Genomic DNA, 14,458 nt, shown 5'->3' on the forward strand with positions numbered 1-14,458 from the left:
CCAGATAGACTACCAAATCCTGTACACACACAGAGAGCAACATAAACAGAATATAACATTTTGAAAATACATTATACACTAGTTTGTCTTTAACTTTCTCTGAATGCAAAAGTACCACCAAATTCTGCTCTGAGTGGGGGAAGGGGTATGATCCTGACCCCTCAGTTTACACCTAGCTTTTTCTTTATTTTCAGTTATCTCCTCTCTAAAACAACTCTACTTCCCTGATATGGGAGCCTTTGTAAAAATTCTTTTGCCCTGAGGACTCCTAGTCATTGGTGACAGACATTCTAAAACTGCCCTCTCCAACTCCTCAAAGTGAAGAATTCATTTTAAACATCATTAATGTGAGCTTGTAAATTAAGGGATCTGTAGATAAGAAAGGGAAGTTCTTACAACAACAGTTTCTCAGATGTCCTGCACACCAGCAGAAGAAAAAGCCAAAGTGTGAGATGAATGAAAAAATATTGGGTATTCCCCATCGTCACCCCCAAATTAAGCTTCATTGTTACTTTCAGCATTTCACAAGGCACTGCTTGGTTCCCACAGGAGTTCACCCCAGCCTTGTCTATGTCACAAGTCTTTCTTCCTTTTGTTCTAAGTTCCATTCCATGTAAATTCCAGCTCCGGGTTTTAGAATACTCTTCATTTATCAAAACAACCCTGTCAAGTTGAGTACCATTAACAGATAATGAGAGGAGACAACAGATGTGGTTAGAAGCAAAGCACTCCTTATTCTACAGGCCTCAGCATGCAGCAAAGTGAGCTGACATCTGACTTTACCCTAACATTTATAATTAAATACAAAGTCTAGTTAAACTAACATTAAAGCTATGGCCGGGAACAGTACGCAGCGGAAATGTCAAGTATAACCTTAGCAGGTAATAGTTGAACAGGGCTCAGGTTATTCCAGAACCTTAACCTTGAACAGCTACCATGCCTTCCTCTCTCTACCACCCTGCTTCTGTCATAGACAGAAGACTTGTGGCCACATGGTCCAAAGACAGCAGCTTTGGACCACTCCTTAAAACCACCAAAGGGGAAGGAGATGACATTTTTACATGAAAGTTTAAAAATAACATTCATCTAGCAAGAATTAGTGAGGTCTGTCTCAAGTGGAGCCAATCAACATCCATTCTTACAGCATTCTTTTATAAAATCATTCAGATCAAGTAACTTGGCTCACCTAAGAGTCAAAGTGTCAAAAGATTACCAAAATCAACCAAGCAAACAAGGACCAGGTCAAGGGCTGTCTTTTCTCCTAGGATGCTGAGGTTTTGTTTTGCATGACTGTGGAGACTATGGATACATGATATTAAGCAAACATCTACTTCTTTCCCTCTTCCAATTCACAAAATGGCGTCACACAACAAAACTTTTCAAAAGAAAAATACCAATATATAGTTCTTTTTGAAGCCCTTTTGGATGTATTGATTATTATATGTTCCTACAGAAAACCCAAGCAATCCCATTCAACAAGCTGAAGTCTCTCTCTCCGGACTCTCTTCTAGAACATTTGCACACAAACTTCCACAAATATTTAAGAACATATATACTCATTCGTCTAGGGGCTCACTCTATTGATTTTTATTTCATGATAATAAAATTCTACTATTTTTCCTATATGGCATCTTGCTTCCCTCAGATTGCAGCAGACCATTAACACAAAATTCTATTGTGTGGGAGTACCGTAATTAACAAGTCCTTAATTACTACAACTTTGTGCTGTCATTTTAGTATAGCCTTTCTATACTAAAATCTCTAGTTCAATGAATGTGTACTTTTCAGTCAAAAAGATTGGGCCAACTTGCTCTCCAAAAAAAGTAGACCAATTCACAGCACTCTTCCCAAGAGCAGGCCCCACTCCCCCGTGTGCAACCTGCTGGTTTGCACACACTCTCCTGGATCTCCTAAGACCTGGTCATTTTCTGTTTCTTGCCATGACTGCTCCTAAATACAGGCAGTCAGTGTCCAGTCTCTTCTTATCACACCCTGGTATCTCTCATGGGTGAGAAGATTTACTCTCAAGATGCCTCTATGACAAGATTTCATTTTTCTAGCCCTGAGCTTGCTCCTTAGCCACAGATTCAGCTTGCAAATTCCCTCTGGACTCACCCACATGGCTTTCCACACTCTCAAATCACCCTTAATAAAATCAAAATATTCTTCCCCAACACATCCTGGCTTCCCCAAACTAGTCTCAGGAACTCCCGTTACTCTGGTGTAAGAATTAATAGCATACCCTTTCTTTTTAAAGGAAATCATGACATACCCTAAAATGTATGTGATATCAGAGTTAGCACATTAAACATAACATACTTCTCAGTTTTTAGCACTACTGAATAACATATTGTTTAATAATAGCTAACTACCATCTAATACATACTTTGCAAGTCTTAACTGTAAATCAAGGTTTACTAACACGATTTTTTTAAATACCTTTTGTACCTAATTACCTATGTGTGCAAGTTCAGTTGCCGAGTCGTGTCTCTTTGTGACCCCTTGGACTGTACCTCACTAGGCTCCTCTGTCCCTGGAATTTTCCAAGCAAGAATACTGGAGTGGGTTGCCATTTCCCTCTCCAGGGGATCTTCCCAACCCAAGTATTGAACCCACATCTCTTGAGTCTCCTGCACCGGCAGGTGGATTCCTTAAACCCTACTGAACCTCGGAAGCCTCCCTAATTACCTATCCCATTCATTAATCACATCACTTTCCATTCAGCCAACATTAAATGACTAAATCACACAGTTGCTCCATAGGTAAGGGTGCTGAAGAACAGAAACATGAAAACAAACCAACTAGGATGGCAATGATCATTGTACATACAGAAAAAGACTCACACAGAGAACCATTCACATATGTGATGCAATAATTAGGCAAATATTCCAAATTACTGGGGGAAAGTGAATTCTTATGTCTCTAATGCCAGAATCTTAATATCTACTCTTTTATAGTTCAGAATAAATCTGAGTTAATTTCAACCTGGATACTGTTGGAAACTTAATATACTCTTTTAAAATAACTAAAAATAAATCAGATTCTACAAATCAGAGAGGCTAACCTTGGGTAAAACTATGAACATCACATACTCCAAATTAAATGCACAGGTACAAGATTAAGACTGGACATTAAACTACAAGCTTCCTTTTGTTTTACACTTCCCAATACAGACTCAAGTATATGTTTGAGTGATAAACTGCTAATAAATGTTTAAGGTGCTATTTCATAAAGAACAAAATCATCGACATTATTAAAATATATTCCTAGAAAGAAAGGAGGAAAAAACAAACAGCATGCAGCACACCAAATCCTGCTTTTCTAAGAACAGTGAGCAGAAATGAAGCGCTGGCTCCAGTGTGCACTCACTGCAAACTCTTCTGACACAGGAAGCTGATCAAAGGCCAGATCTGGAGGTTTTAGTTTTTGCCAAGTGTGTGGCCCTCTCATGGATGTGGGATCTGAAACATATCTTGAGAGAAGACAGATCTCTAAGACAGCATCTGCTTTAAATATTTTTAAGGACATTTTCATCTCTATTTTTAAAACTTACTAGAGAGCTCAGATTGAAATTATAATGTTCCATCAGAGTGATACTTTGAGAGGGCAAAAATACAGTTAAGAAGAGAGATTTCTCATTTGGAAAAGTTTATGAATAAGAAACAAAGAGTTTTGTAGAAGAAACAGCTCAGAATCTCAGGACCTTGACAGGATGTTTAGAATAGGGCCTGACAATATGTGATAAAAATCAGTGTGGAGATCCAGCCAAGTTTATAGGAAGTAATCTTAAGACAACTAAAATCCACAGCTGGAATCACCATATCAAGAATTTAAAATATTAAACAGACAATGCTTACAAATCCAAAACACTGTTTTGCCCTTTTCCTAAAAAAATTTTTTTTTGCTGTATGTTTTCTCTTGTACTATTGTCTCCAATAAACTGAACTCTTTTTAAATCACCAACAGCTATTTAAGGGAAAGTATAAATGCAAATGTTTCAAAACATTAAATAAGTACCATTTGCCAGATTCAACATCACAAGTGGCATTAAAGATCCAGTACTTTTCTGCTTAAAAACCAATCACTTCTCTCTAAAAACAGTCAGAAGACTCGAGTTCAAAATATCTACTCAAACATCTAATACATCAATTAAAACAAAAATAAAAAGCCAGAGTCTAAGCATGTTTGTCCTTAACAATACAGGATGGTTTCTTTTCTTTGGAGGGAGACATTCATTTGAACATCCATTTAATTTTAACTGACTAGAAAAAGCAAATATTTGGGCTGCAGGAAATACAACTTAGGACAAAGGAAGGCACGGGCTGACTTTCTAACATTTACTTCATTTGACTCATTCTAACAATAAAACCTAAACAGTGAACATTCCCTCTAATCTTCAGAGCAAGTTAACTCTACAGTGAAAACTATGCATGCGCCATCACCAGATTCTGTGTTTAAACGATTATAATGTAAAGCATGTTCATTCTCACAAGTGAAAGGAAATGACTGCCAAATGCTTCCTTTACAAACTCCCCAGAATAGGGTAGGTCCCTTTAATGTGAGATTTTCCTGACACTCCAATTACAGCAGACCTTGAACAAACAGAGATGCATTAAAAGCTGACTTGGTTCTATTATCATTTATTGAAGGCCTAGCAAAGACAGCACTGTCCAGTGCTATCTACATTTTTTTGGTGCATTAATCATTTATACACTTGAGAAAAATTCAATAGTTTTTTTTTTTTTTTAAATGATAATAACCACAGGATGTAACCTCAGCGGTACTGGTCTTTTTCTTAGGAAGGTCAGAAAAGCTTTAAAAACAGGAAGTCTCTGCTATAAGGTTGAGAAATGTTTGTTTTAACAGTCTAAGGCTTTATGGTTGCAGTTTGCAGTCAGGTGTTATGGAGAACCAGAGTTTATCCTTTCCAGCCAAAGATTAACATCCCTGGGGAAAAAGCCAAAAAGGTGCCCAAACAACTAGAGAAGCACATTATCCTAAAATAAGACTTGCTATAGAATCTGAATCATAAATCTTCTTAGCTACCTCTCTTTCAACAGTACATAGGAGCTAATTTAGTAGGTGTAGGATGAGAAACAATTTATCTTTTGTGATCATTTATAAAGGCAAGAGGAAAGCAAAGTAACCAACACTAAGACAACCACCTAGCAACAATTAGCAACTGGGTTAAGAATTGACACTTGCCATTTAATATGTGTTTTCTGTTGATTATCTCATTTTTATCATATTAATTATTGTAATCAAATATAAGAATCGCAATTTTTCTTAAATGAAAATTCTTGCTAAAAAAAACAAATCAGCGCAGATTAACTAAAACTTTTTATCCTCAACAAAATGGTTGGTTTTTGCTTTTAAAGCCATTATAGTTTAGAAGATGATGTACAAGAAAGAAAATTAAATCATAATACAATATGTGCTTCAGCTATAATAATATATACATTGTCATTGTAACAGAAATATTCTATACTGATTTAACTGCAAACTGTGGTTTAACTGCATTAGGAAGATGGAGGAAGAGAAAGTAGGTGATATAAAAAGGACAAACCTTCATCTCTCATTGGGCAAGGTCAGCAAATAATACCTAAAATATAAAATAAAAACATAAGCATGTCCTTTCTCAACACTGAGTTAACAAAAGAAATGTTTTAAAAAGTTACAATGGGCTCTCTGGGGAGTAAGACCCAGGATGGAAGAGAAAAGTGTTAAAAAAAATAAATGAATAAATCGTGTACCACATTTGATTTATTAAATCCATGTATCCATATTACCTAAATTGAAGGTAACAAAATGTTGCTGAAAGACAAACATTAACAAAAATGTTGCTGAAAACCTTAGTTATTTAAGAAATTCACTGACACATACCATTTAAGTTTCAGGATGTGCTTTGGTCACCTGGTGAACAGAGCTGCAAATTTCAGAGGGCGGGAGGGAAAGAAATCCAGCCAAAGAAGCCGAAAGATAGATCCTAATACACAGGGAACAGAAGTGAAATCTATTTTTCTTCATACAGGAAGTTGTACTACATTTTGCCACCTGCTGGCAAGTTTCTTGGAATTTAGGCACTCCATTTAAACAACAAAAACTCAGTTTTTTTGTGTTTTAAAGGAAAAACACAGAAACAATCCAAGAAATCAAAAAATAAATGATAAAACAACCAAATTCAATTATAATTTTAGTATACATAGATGAGAAACATATCACTACCTATAGTAAAAGCTTTTAAAAGATAAATGCCATAAAAGCAAAAGTACGAACATATTATCTAGTTCCAAGAATTTAACATAAATTTTCTAAACAATGTTTAAGCATTTTACCCATTTGTTTATTCAAAGATATGTTCCATAAACAGCTAAAAGTTTTTAAAAAGAGAGTAAGACTGATAAAGGAAAATAGAGAATGTTTTCAAATACTAGTTAGAGGCAAAACTGCAAGCTTATCATCATGTTAACAGAGGTGTTTTTCAGTTATCTCCCAAACACCACGCTTTCTCTTTTGTTGAGAATAGTGCTGAATTTTAATGCCACTGTTTCGTCAATAAGAAGTGTTCACATACCCTTCACAAGTTCATTAATAATCCTCTAAGAAGACCTAAATTAAAGCTTGGCAAGCAGTTTCTCATGAAACAAAATTTGCTTCTAGTTTGGAAGAACTAAATGTGCCAAGTGGCAAATTAAGATGTGGGAACCCACTTTAAAGGTTATGTTCTGGAAGTATTCGGTGACTCAAAACAGAGGTATCATTAGGCGGCAGCAAAACAAATACTACTGGGACACCTGTTTCATTTGCAATCTGTTACTTTTCAGATGAGTAATTTTACTATGACCACCAAGAGCTACTAGGATAAACTTTAAAGGGAGGCTTACATACACTCCCTAGATTTCCATTAGAGAACTAGAAGGAAGTCAGAAAGGACCCCACTTTCAGCATTAAAAGCAAGAGAAAGAGTCCAGTAATTCACAGAGAACCTGCCTTTGTGCCAACTACATTGTGTGTGCTTAGCGTCCATGGGAATGCTGACATGTGTGCTGCAAGTGGTGACTGAAGAGTCAATTAAGTAGTGGGAAAGGGCTTGCAGCAAAAATTTAAACCAAAAATAATCCATTTACAGGAGAGCAGTACAAAAATAAAGCTGCTAAACTATAATCAAATCTGTATTTCCAGTTTCAATAGTAAACACAGTTGTTAAGAGTGGTTAACACACAAGACCGTTAAGTGCATCCAATTTCAAGTATGAAACATCTGTTTTACTAATACTACCCCTGCTATATCCTCCATTTCTTTGCTCAGAGAGAGTGTGAGAATGAGAACAAGAGCAGGTATGACACATGAAAGGAAAAGAAGTGAGCTTACCTTAGGGAGTACTGGCCTTTCACATAAATTCCTAAAATTATAAATTCTAAAGCTGTCAGATTTCTATAGCTTTACAGATTTTCTTAAGAAATAAGGTCAGATGAGAATGCAGTCTCTCCCCCTGCTGCTTTCCAGTCCCCACCAGCTGAGGCAGTGGGCCTGTTTCCACACTGAAGAGGCGCAAAATTCAGAAAGTCAAGCCAGCTGGATGGGTAAAAGCAGAACGGCCTTGGAGTTCATGAGAAAAAAGCAATGGTGGAAGTCAATCACCTCTGACCTCCAACAAGGCACCAAGTCAGCTGAAATTTCTTCAGTTCTGGGGGCTAACAGAGTTCCTTCATTTCACCAGCGGTGAGATGTAATTCTGGGTATTTTTCCAGGGGATCTTAGTGGTGAGTGATGCTCTCTCCTCAACTGCTCCCCTAAGAGCAAGAGGCAACATTTCAGCCCTAGCTCTTGACCAAGCTGTCCAGTCTTTGGGTACTTTAGTCTGATGGTGAAAGGTGCCAGCTCTGGAGTCAGATGGCCAACACTTTCCCTGCTCCACAATTCACTCACAGAGTGTTCTTAGGCGAGTATATACTCATGTGTAAATGCTCACGTGTAAAACGTGACTATAACAGTACCTCCTACATACAGTTATCACAACGATTAAATGAAATGATTCAAGTAAAGCCTTGAGCTGAGCGCAGGGCCCACAAGCAATGCTCTAATGAACACTGTGAGTTTGTGAGCACAAACTCCACCACGGACTCATCGGTAAGAAACCGATGAAAACAATTAGCCTGGGCCTAAATTGCCCCATCAGTGATATTGTAGTTCAGTCACTAAGTGATGTCTGACTCTTTGTGACCCCATGGACTGAGGCCACCAGCCTCCTCTGTCCACGGTATTTCCCAGGCAAGAATATTGGAGTGGGTTGCCATTTCCTTCTCCAGGGGATCTTCCCAACCCAAAGATTGAACCAATGTCTCCTGCACTGGGAGGTTGTTGTTCAGTCACTAAGTCGTGTCCAACTCTTTTCAACTCCATGGACTGCAACAAACCAGGCTTCCCTGTCCTTCACTCTCTCCCAGAGTCTGCTCAAATTCATGTCTATTGAGTCGGTGATGCCATCCAATCATCTCACATCTCATCCTCTGTAGTCCCCTTCTCCTCCTGCCCTCAATCTTTCCCAGCATCAGGGTCTTTTCCAATGAGTCGGCTCTTCACATCAGGTTGCTCAAGTATTGGAGCTTTAGCTTCAGCATCAGCCCTTCCAATGAATATTTAGGACTGACTTGTTTGATCTCCTTGCTGTCCAAGGGACTCTCAAGAGTCTTCTCCAGCACCACAGTTCAAAAGCATCAATTCTTCGGCACTCAGCCTTCTTTATGGTACAACTCCCACATCTGTACATGACTACTAGAAAAACCATAGCTCTGACTATATGGATCTTTCTTGGCAAAGTAATATCCCTTTTTAATACACTGTCTAGGTTTGTCATAGCTTTTCTTTCAAGGAGCTCAGTGAGGTTATCAATTCATTATTTGTTTACAAAGAACATTACTCAATAAAGTGGGGAGGGGGAATGCAAGAGAGGACTGGAAAGAGCATTTTGCTTTTCATTCTGTTACCACTGCTGCTACTTTATTTGAACGTAGGAGGAGTGTCTGGACAGGTACTCAGCTGGTCCTGCAAGCAGAGCAACCATCACAACAGGCAGCAGGCTTCTCAGTAGGAAGCCTATTCTTTGGCTCCTCCCTCTTAGTCCCGCTCATCCCCATGGACCAAGACTGCAGTGGCATACAGAGGCAAGCAATGTCAACACGCTATTGTCTAAGCCTTCCAGCCAGAGATCTGGATGAAATTAAGTGATCTGATTCTTTGTGCTCCAAATTTATGTCCTCAAGGTATTACTAAATATGCAAAGAAGCCTAAGGTGTATTACAGACAAAGGTGGAGGTAGGAGGGGAGGAGCAGATAGATACATTTCCAACAGGCATTCTTCTACATATCTACCAAAGCAGAACTAATGAAATTATTAAAATAATACCAGTTTACATAAAACAAACACAGAGGAACAAACAATGGAGATGTGCCATCTGCTTCAAGCTAGAGAAAAGACGTGTGTCTGTCAAAGAAAGGGCTTCTACAGAGTCACAAGTACTGTATTCAAATAATTTTCCACTTCCTCTGGACTAGTAAAAGCAGGTCTATCTATCGTTAATAGATTAAAAACTCTTTTATTTTCTTTTTCTAAAACACTTATTTAAATATTTATCCTTGGTGGGAATAGGGTGCACAATTAATTGGCCAAGGATTTTGTTGTTGTTTTAATGAGATCGATGTATTTCCAGTAAGCAACAAGATGGTTGGATGGCATCGCCAACTCAATGAACATGAGTTTGAGCAAGCTCTGGGAGATGATGAAGGACAGGGAAACGTGGTGTGCTGCAGTCCAAGGGGCTGCAAAGAGTTGGACCTGACTGAGTGACTGAACACCAACAAAGCAATTTCCACCCCAACATATTTTCATAAAGAGATGCTGCTCTTTTCCTATTTAGAATGCTAGATACACAGTGAGTTTTTAAGAAATAAACGCTTATCAACTGATCAATTGCTTGAAATAACTATGATTTGCCCAAGGCTTGGAAAGTACAGAATGAAACAGGGGGAAAGGAACTAAGAGTTGGTGAATGTTATGTAGAGAAGCACTCTGGTTAATACCTTGCCTCGGAAAAAACTATGCATTTGAAAATTTCTATGAGATCCTTCTCCAAGAGGAGACTATTACTAATCTTATTCTTTAAAAACAAAAAATAAAATAATAATCTTGATGTTAGGAATCTTCCTCCTCATTTCACGTTGGACAAACAAGTTCTGGGTTTATGCAGGTTCCTGCATGGCTAAGGCTTTTAAATTTAGACTCATCCCTTTCAGGGGCACTGATTGTGAAGTATCTCCACCCCAGGAGAGTTAACCACAACTTAACGCCACCTCTCTACCCTCCACATATTCTACTGCTACAATTCTCACAGGTTTAAAGTTATTTTCTTACATATTGGTCTCCACTGCTACCTGGAACTACTTAAGGGCATAAAGCATGTTTTATTCATTTTTTGTATTCCCAAACTTCCTAAATATTTTATTCATACCATAAAAAAAACTACTGAGCTTATTACGCATCAGATGCTTTAATCATTTAACAAAAACGTATCGAACTGACACTGTTCTTACAAGGATTTGGAACACACCTGTGAACAAAGCAAAAAGAGAGTCCTGGCCACATGTTCTGCAGGGGGAAACAGACCCACAGATATACTACAGTGTATCCAATGTGCTAATAAGGAAGAAAAACCTTGAAGCAAGCTAAGGAAGATGAAGAGTGTGCAGGGGGCAGGGCACCAGCTACCACATTAAAAACGGTGCTCAAGCTAGAACTCATGGCGAAATGACACCTGAGCAAACCTTTTACGGAGGTCAGGCAGTTGGCCTAAAGCTCCAAGGGGATCTCTGGAGAAGGGCATTCCAGACAGTCGGAATCTCCAGGGCAAAGGCTAGTGTGTTCAGCAGTGTTACAGGAACAGCAAAGGGCCAGAGGGACTGGGCAGGCAGATGACGATGAACTAGTAATAAGGTCAGAGAAGACCTCACAGGCCATTATAGGAGTGTGGGGTTTAGGGAGGGAGGGGCTGTTTGTTTTATTTTTGACCGTGCTGGGGGGCACAGATCTTATCTCCCCAACCAAGGCTCAAACCCGTGCCCCCTGCACTGGAACCATGGAGTCCAATCACTGCACTGCCAGGGAAGTTCCAAGAGTGTTCTTAAAGTAACTGCATACCTGCAAGAGCAGACAAGAAGCACACATCCCCAGATACATATATCTGTACATGAAATATATCCAGGTGCTACTAAAATTTTAAAACAAGATTTTTGCTGCTTCTCCTGCACCCCCAGTGGATCAATCATCTTGCACATCTTGGTCCTTGGAGAAGCGGCACCCCCACTCTGAAGACCACTACCCTAGGCTACCACAGCTTGGACAGCTAACCATACATTCTCGTGTCACCTGTGAGCCATGCTTTCCTAAGACCCTCAACACAGTCTGAGACCTCTCTGTAGGCATTGCAGACAATCCCAGGTTGTAGGAGGGTTGAAATGGAACAGTTCAGGGGTTTTGTTTTTGTTTCCCTATCCTAGCGTTTCTTAAAACCTCTTTCTCTTGGGTAGGAAAGAGGCACCTGATCTGGGGTCATACCCTTTTCAGTACTCATCATTCTCAATCTTGGCTGCCACGAGGTGTGGACTGTTTTTAAAATTTAGAAGACTCTTCGGGTTCTAATGTGCAACTATGGGGGCCACATCAGTGTCCCACACAGCTCTGCCTTCTTAATTGAACAAGCAACCACAGTCAGAAGCGATCAGTGTTATTCTGGGACAGGCATAGTAAGTACCCAGAGCCAGGCAAGCTAAACCTATTTCTAAAAGCTCTTGCAACAATTAAATGAGACTTAAAAGCATGAGAAGGAACTAGCCCATTTTGGTTAGAGGGAACAGCAGGTGCAAAGGTCCAAGAGTAAGAAAAAATATCTGATAAATTTTTAAATTCACATTCTTCATGAAAGAGAATATTATACATGTATGCATAACTGAATCACTTTGCTATACAGCAGAAACTAACACAACATTGTAAATAAACTATCCTTCAATAAAATACATTTTATTTTTTGAAAATTCACATTCTTCCTTTCTCTCCCACCAACTGTCGGACACAGGATTTCCCATTTTAAAACAAGAAAGGTCCCAGGGACAAACTGGTCAACCCACCACTCTACCCTGACCAGGGAAAAAGAACTGCTAAAGTGATCATTCAGGTTCCAGGACCCTGATTATACCACATTTACTAATAGGCGGGATGATCATTGCATATTAAGAGCAGTTCAGTCTCTTTGGCACATGTTAGTTTTATAAAGCAGGATTCCTAAGACATGACATGCTACGGCCGCTGCCATCTTGCATTCACTCCCACTGGGTGCTGTGGAAGTCATCGAAAGGCTTTACGTTAGGGAGTGAAAATTACAGTAGATACTGTTAACTGAGATGTTATAACATTACAGGATCAACAGGACTAGATGATGATTAAATTGGGGGAGGGTTCCAGAGAAAGATGTAAAAACATGACCACTTTTTAGATATGACATAAAACACAAGCTGTTCTCAATGTATAACCTCAGTATGATCCATGAGTTCACTTGTGGATTCATAATTTAAACTACACGTTTCCACAGAAACCATTTTATAAATTATTGTTACATTTCTAGGTCAGGTCGCTAACCTATTAAACCCCTTAAGAAGTTCACCATATTTTTCCAGTGAAAATTTCTAGAAAACAATACTGCTGATACCTGTAAAACTCTTGAAGTGAATTAAGTCGTTTTCTATTTATTTTGAATGTTGGTATTTGAGGCAAAAATGTTTAAGGACAAAGGAGGAGATATTGATACTTGCACAGGGTTTAAATGGGTCTTCTGCATATTTTCAAGGGCTGAGAAGAGGCTCTTTCTGACAACAGGTTTTACTTTGTAAATGCACAGCTTTCTCTTCCTTAGTGCAGATATGACTAGTTCAACTTTCTATATTTAACCTGAAATAGTCAGAGTCAGGTTTTGTAAAGAAATATTTTCTTGAGATAACCAAGGAAAAATTAAAAGAGAAAAAAAAGATGGACACTAAACACTGTCTGAGGTAGAATAAAATGGATAAGAAAAGACTGAGGGGAGGGCATTGGTGAGATGATGTGGGTCACGTCCGGTAGGGATCCAAGAACAGGAGAAGAGGGCAGGCAGCCCCTCCGGGACACAGCTGAGGACAGAAATGACAGACAGACCACAAAAGACTCAACTGTGTACAGCTTAGAGGCAAAGAAGAAGGGGCAACAAATTCTAAGCCCCTTACTTAAGTCTCAACCATCTTTATTTGTTGAGGTCCATTCCATCCTCAGGACAATTTCCCACTTACTCCAAGGGAGAGCCAACTTGCTGGGTTTATAACTTGATAGGTTCAACAACAGCCATCAAATGCTCTCTAATGGCCTCGGATAACACCAGGTCCAGCAAAGGCCAGCCATCTCCTTAACACTCTCCCTAGCACTTTCAATTGTCTCACCTCCTTATCTTTCTTTGGTATTTTAGTCAGGTTTCTGCCTCACTAAAATCCACCCACACAGTATATCTTAAGGCTACCATAATATTTGGTGAAAATGCCTAAAGAAAAAGAGAATACTAGAGCTGAGAAAGGGACTCAGATTATACAAAGCAGATCCAGTCCTCTGGAGAGTCATATCAAAATAAGTCAGTTTCAAAGCACTTTTGTATATTTTAACTTAACTGACTAAATGAACTGTATGATAACAGAAAATCTCACAATTCAAATACAAATCAAAAAAACTGAGGCTCAATTTCCTCACCAGCTCTTCTTGAAAGTTACTGAATGGAAACAAATTCCACAATTCCTCATGGAAATCACCAGCTCTCTCAAAAAAGGTATTTCATACTTCCCACCTTGGGACATGGTACTGCCAAAAACACAGACAGCAAGTATCTGCATACATTTGCCCATTATTTGGTACATAGTATTATTTCTCACATTTGAGCCATTTAAAGCAGAACAAAACGAAGAAGAGGAAAAAGAAAAGAAAAGAAAAGAAAACCTCCCACAAAAGTAGGGAGTATGCTATTAAAGAAGAACCTTCAGCAAATAGGAAACTTGCTAAAATTTACTGTCCTTTATACCTTCTTCTTAAAAAGGTGGGCCACAGAACTTAACCACCTGGCTTGTCCCTCAACCACTGCAAACTTCTTAAACACCCCATTGGATGCTGAAGAATGAAATTAAACCTTGGGTAAAGGGATAGTTTGAGCCGGTTTTTGCTTTAAGAAGCCACAGTGTCAGCACACCTCAGGACAAGTAGCATTCCCACCCTCCACTCTCCGAACCTTCGAGGAAATGACAAGACTGCCATCAAGCAAGACACAAAAGCCTCTGCTCTGACCCATCAATCTGTGGTCCAGGAGACAAGCTAGTTCCGTTCCACTACTGGAAACCC

The 14,458-nt window shown here is 39.0% G+C and overlaps 1 protein-coding gene across 22 annotated transcripts in view; it reads right to left on the reverse strand.

Annotated features, from left to right (window-relative positions):
• Positions 1-14,458, reverse strand: part of RERE (arginine-glutamic acid dipeptide repeats) — a 408,969-nt gene that overhangs the window by 306,404 nt on the left and 88,107 nt on the right. For 5 of the 22 annotated variants that reach the window (XM_081490483.1, XM_081490472.1, XM_081490492.1 and 2 more), the window contains exon 1: positions 397-575. The exons of 9 other annotated variants lie outside the window; for them this stretch is intronic. The gene's annotated coding sequence lies outside the window, so the exon portion shown is untranslated. Of the gene's footprint in view, positions 1-396; positions 594-5,566; positions 5,603-14,458 lie in introns of those variants that run through there. 8 more of the 22 variants (XM_081490486.1, XM_081490471.1, XM_081490484.1 and 5 more) reach the window with 5 other exon arrangements.

The sequence above is a fragment of the Giraffa tippelskirchi genome, chromosome 5 (assembly GCF_054371585.1).
Source record: "Giraffa tippelskirchi isolate mGirTip1 chromosome 5, T2T-mGirTip1v1.2.pri, whole genome shotgun sequence".
In the NCBI taxonomy this organism is placed as follows: domain Eukaryota; kingdom Metazoa; phylum Chordata; class Mammalia; order Artiodactyla; family Giraffidae; genus Giraffa; species Giraffa tippelskirchi.